This window comes from Lissotriton vulgaris, chromosome 4_1, assembly GCF_964263255.1.
Source record: "Lissotriton vulgaris chromosome 4_1, aLisVul1.2, whole genome shotgun sequence".
NCBI lineage: Eukaryota > Metazoa > Chordata > Amphibia > Caudata > Salamandridae > Lissotriton > Lissotriton vulgaris.
The window spans coordinates 1,856,739,837-1,856,745,701 of NC_141691.1; the positions used below are offsets into that span (position 1 = coordinate 1,856,739,837).

The window sequence follows — 5,865 nt, forward strand, 5'->3', positions numbered from 1 at the left end:
TCTGAACCTTATTGTGGGTAAAGTTGAATTTGTAGTTTTGTAGGAGATGATCTTAACTTTTCTATAACAATATTAGTGTTCAGTGATATTTTTCTAGACTTTTTTAACTTACCACTATAAGTATAGGGAGACAATATTTTCATAAATGATATTTTTGGCGTAATATTTTTTCACACAATATTATTGTTGTTGCTATTGTGTCAGTGCTCATGTGTTTGTGCAGTCCTTGTCTTTGTTGTCTTCATGCTTTGTCTATGGAAATGCAAACCTCTAGTGACAGTGGTGACTTGATGGCTGTTCCAAAGAACCTGTATAGGGACTTCTTCACCTGTGATGCATACGGGATCCTGCACACGATGAAACTGAAGAGCGGGAACTTGCAGTATGACCTCCATTTCTGGCTGGGGAATGAGTGCTCGCAGGATGAGAGCGGAGCGACTGCCATCTTCACTGTGCAGATGGACGACCACCTTGGAGGATCACCCCGCCAGAACCGGGAGGTGCAGGGATACGAGTCCTCTGCATTTCTGGGTTACTTCACGTCTGGCATCAAGTACAAGGCTGGTGGTGTGGCATCAGGGTTCAAGCATGTGGCTACCAATGAGGTGAACGTCCAGAGGCTGCTCCAAATCAAGGGTCATTGTTTGGCGCAAGCCATTGAAGTCTCTGTGAGCGGGGAGAGGTTCAACACTGTAGACTGCTTCATCCTGGACCTGGGTGAGGAAATGTTAAAGTGGTGTGGATCCAAGTCCAATAGATTTGAACGACTGAAGGCTACGAATATCTCTAAGAGCACCCGTGACAATGAAAGGAGTGGCCGTGCCAAAGTCTTTGTGGTTGTAGATGGCATGGAAAGAGAGAAGATGCTAAAGGTTCTTGGAGACAAGGCAGCGCTGCCTAAGGCGCGCCCGATGATGTCAAGGCTGACACATCTAACAGGAAGCTGCCGAAACTCTACAAAGGTCTCCAATGGCACTGGGGCTATCGTAGTATCGCTGGTCACAGACGAGAACCCATTCACACAGGCTGCCCTGATCTCCGATGACTGCTTCATCCTGGACCATGGCTCAGACGGAAAGATCTTTGTCTGGAAAGGCAAGTATGCCCACTTGGAAGAGAGGAAAGAGAGGAAAGACGCCTTGAAGACCGCAACCGAGTTCATTTCTAAGATGGGCTACCCGAAACATACCCAGGTCCAAGTTCTTCCAGAGATGGGAGAGACTCCGCTCTTCAAGCAGTTTTTCAAGAACTGGCGCGACAAGGACCAGACGGAAGGGCTGGGGCTGGCCTATGTCTCGCACCACGTCGCCAAGATCGAGAACGTGCCCTTTGATGTCAGCACCCTCCACGAGTCGACCGCCATGGCTGCCCAGCATGGGTTGGTGGACGATGGCACGGGCAAGAAGCAGATCTGGTGTATTGAAGGTTCTGAGAAGGCGCCGGTGGACCCATCACTCTACGGCCAGTTCTATGGCGGAGACAGTTATACATTATGCTGTATGATTACAGCCACGGCGGAAAGAGAGGACAGATTATGTATAATGTTTGCCCAGATAAAGGCACGACAACTGTCTGAAAATTTTGATTGCCACTTAATTGAATATTATGTTTGGATGTGTGAATTCAATTCAGTTCAATATAGCTTTATTCGATATTCAGTTAAGAAATCATGAAAGCTTACAATAAAAATACATGATTTAAAAATTATATAGATTAAAAACAACAGCGCTAAAAAAAGAAAATATATGTTATTGTACAATTCATGTAGGGGCGTATTCTGTTATATCCTTCGCCCCACGCAGTGCAATTTCTCTATCGTTTGACAATAGTTAGAAAGATATGTACAAATTTATATATAAGCATATCAAGTAATAACAATTTTTTTTATTCAATTAAAAAAAATATTATGTCAATTACCAATTCATGTAGGGGCGTATTCTGTTATATCCTTCGCCCCACGCAGTGCTATTTCTCTATCGTTTGACAATAGTTAGAAAGATATGTACAAATTTATATATAAGCATATCAAGTAATAACAATTTTTTTGTTCAATTAAAAAAAATATTATGTCAATTACCACTGTGATTTTTTTAAGACACGTGTACATTACATGGTGTTTCGGTATCTGATGATTGATTTTAAATAGGAAGATATTGTCTTAACAACCAGTTCGTTCTCAAGCTGTTTTAATTTGAGAAGTGCTGCTCTGCAGCTCCGCAGGCCCCAGGCTTTCAGTAATGGTTTTAAGAATATGTTCCTTGGGGTTTGATAAAACTTACAGAACAATATGCAGTGGATGTTGGATTGATATGAAGTATCGTCGCATGGGCATGTTACCTTGTCTCTCGTCCAATCATTTGGCTGTGGGAAGGTTATCAGTCTAAAAAAGGTATCAGTACGCAGACGGGTTAACAACATGTGAGTATAGCAGCATGGCTCTAATAACAGATAAGGTTGAATCCCTGAACTAGTGGTGAGTAACAAATTTTCTGCGACTGTGATCTTGGTCTTCTCCACGAGCCATCTTTTATTTTCTAGGTGTTCCATGGCCATCTTTTTTAGTGTTTTTCTGGGCACTGTCTCCATGCTTTTTGGAGAATCAAAAAATTATGGGTGCCCAATCTCTTTCATCATGGTTTTTACATAATTAATGCAATAGACAAAACAGGTTGCGAGATGCACACCAACAGTCCTCTGTGTTTTAAATAGAAACTAGACATTTAAAGCTTAGCAGGCGTGCAAGCGTGGTTAGCGCTTTGTCCAGTTGCGCTGCAATTTGAACAAAACACTCAGGAACCAATTTACTGTGCCATTTCAGCTGCACAGCCGACAATGAGTCCAATCAAATAAATACTTCATCGTTTTTCTCATGTAATCCTTATTCTTCTCTGATCCTTTTTCTTCTTCAACTTGTCAATATCCTCAATTCATTTTACTCATTTTCGTTCGATGTAAGATGGGTCACAAACACACAGGAGGCAAAATGGTTTCCAGATGTCACGCATTTTATTAAAAACCCAATGCATTTCGGGAAATCATCCCTTCGTCAGGGGTATCTAGAATAAACAAATGAATAAATGTAACCATAATGTATTACCCTTTTGCGTATTAAGCACAAAAAATATATTTATTTACAGTTGTAAATGCTTCCTAAATTCACTCAGCCTACAGCGTTAATCCAAAGAAGTACTTAACACTCTTCTCCTACTAAAGACTCCTGCATTGTAGTAACCCTCTAGTAATGCAAGGTGCACTATGCAGACACCTCCTCCCCTTGACTCAAAATGCTTCCAGTCCCTTGCAAAATTCACCCAAATATGCTCACGGTGACATCTGTTGTTTAATCATCCTTCATACAGAGCTGACACAGTCTCGCTTGTTGCCGGCTTAAGAACTAGCGTATTTGAATCTGTGATTTCTAATTCACATTTAAAGGGTTACCTCCCCGTAATGATGACGACTACTGCTTGACAATGATTCGTCTATTTGTGACTACACCCCAATTACCTGCAGGTGATCCGTCCCATGCGTCCCTCTGCAGAAACTACATGTCACGTGACAAAAGACTTCCGGTGTACTAATGAGTCAACGCTCCCCAATCCACGGTAAAGGACTGCAACGCCCAGAATCCCTTGAGAAGAATCTTTTAAATCCACCATGTACCCCCCACCTACGTTGCTAATAAACTAGTACTCCATATAGAGACAATACAACATGAACCAGTATGTATTGCAAACCTACGCTGATAATCATCACATAAATCATTTGTTATGCATGAATGTTATCTGTGGATACCAACTATATACATGTCCATATTTCATCAGACGTGACACGGAACCCATTATCCTGTGTTCATCATCTATATATCAGTCCTCTTGCAAGTTTAATTAATCCCCTTGTTAGTACACATTAGTCCACATTTGTCCATGGACGGCAATTAATGCAATAGACAAAACAGGTTGCGAGATGGACACCAACAGTCCTCTGTGTTTTAAATAGAAACTAGACATTTAAAACTTAGCAGGCGTGCAAGTGTGGTTAGCGCTCCGTCCAGTTGCGCTGCAATTTGATCAAAACATAATTAAGCCATTTTATATTTGCTACACCGTCCAGGTTGAGGCACTCATTATTGACATCTCTATTTAAGCTTGTCTCAGGTGTTATTCAGACTTTGTGCCACAGTAGTAAAGGGGAGATTTTAATAATATCAGTGATATATTGCATAGCCACTTCTCTATGGGAGACATAGGTGGCTATTGATTTGTGGGCAGCTAATAAATAACGAATGAAGAGGTTCTCACAGGATTGGATCTGGTCCACCTGATGGGTTCCCCAAATTCCTGCCCCATATGTACCGGTTGAGATACATTTTGCTTTATAAATTTGTAAGAGTTCTCTTACCGGACTCCCTCCTACTTTTTTTGCGAAGTTTATTACTGCTTGGGTGGCCCTGGAAAAGGCTAATTTCCTGGCAGTCATCACTGCCTGCCATTTTCCCTGTCTCTCAAAACTTATTCCTAGATAGGAAAAGGTGTTTGTGCTCTCAATCTTATTCCCATCTCGGAAAATCGAGTAGGTCATCTTCTTTCCCTCTTCCCGCAGCTCATAGTGTAAGTCTTGGAGACATTAACTTTTAACCCTCGGCTGGCCATATAATTTGCAAATTTAGTGACTGCCCTCTGTAGTCCTATCTTAGTCCGCGACATGATTGCGGCGTCATCCGCGTATAAGAGGATTGGTACGGGACTTCCCTTTATGGATGGGTAATCATATTGGTGTTTACTAAGGTGTTGGCCAATGGAGTTGATATACAAGGTGAAGAGTAAGGGCGCGAGAATTCACCCTTGTCTCACGCCCCTCTTAATTTCAAACTTTGCTGAAGACTCCCCCTTAGTACCATACCTTACCCTAACTCCCACTCCCCTGCACAATTCTTTGATGAAAGAAAGTGTTTGTCCGTCAATGCCTATGTCACTGAGTATTGACCATAATTTCCCATGGTCCACACAATGGAAAGCACAGCTTAGGTCCACAAAAGTGACAAAAAGATTTTCTTTTTTGGCCTGTGTATACTTTGCTATTAAAAGTGCTAAGTTGAGCCCCTGTTCAATTGTTCCTCTTCCCGCCCGAAACCTGTATTGGAAGTTGGAGATTATCTCGTTGTCCTCCGCCCATTCCTGTAATCTATTTAAAATTATTCGACCTGCTACCTTCATTAATGCATCTAATAATGTTATCGGTCTGTAGCAGGTGGGGTTATTCCTGTCCCCTTTTTAAAAACAAATCGGCACCACAATGGCATCTGAGCAAGTTTTAATAAATCCAAGATTATTTGAGCAGTTTAAAACATTTGTTAACAATGGTGCCCATAGATAAATTTCGGCTTTGTAGACATCGACCGGCACACCGTCTGGGCCTGGTGCTTTCCCTGAGGTACTTTCCTTAAGTGCCCTTGTGACCTCTTTATACTCAAATGCAATACTCAGGGGGAATGAATCAGGTAGAATGATATCATTGGATGTTGCATTTTTGTTATTAGTGGTATTTACAAGGTCGTCTGGGCTAGCTTTATCATAGAGGGCCTTGAAATGTGACAGCCATGTTTCCCCTGTGATTGCTAGGTCAATTTCATCAGTCTCCTTTTTTTGGAAAAACGGTGCATTGACTGTTTCCCAGAAGGCTGTGTTGTCGTTTCTTTGGCAAGCTTCATGTAACGCCAACCAGGCGTCCTTTTTTAATCCTTTTTTCTATCTTTGTTTGCTTTTTGATAGAGTTTCCTTGCCTGTTTAACTAGTTCAGTTGACCTTGGGGAGGTATGTAAGGCATGTTTTAAGTTAGTAAGGGCCTTAGTGCAACTCTCATCAA

The 5,865-nt window shown here is 41.8% G+C and overlaps 1 pseudogene; it reads left to right on the top strand.

The window, feature by feature from the left end:
- Positions 1 to 260: 260 nt before the first annotated feature.
- Positions 261 to 1,576, top strand: LOC147724626 (gelsolin pseudogene; annotated as a pseudogene).
- Positions 1,577 to 5,865: the final 4,289 nt, after the last annotated feature.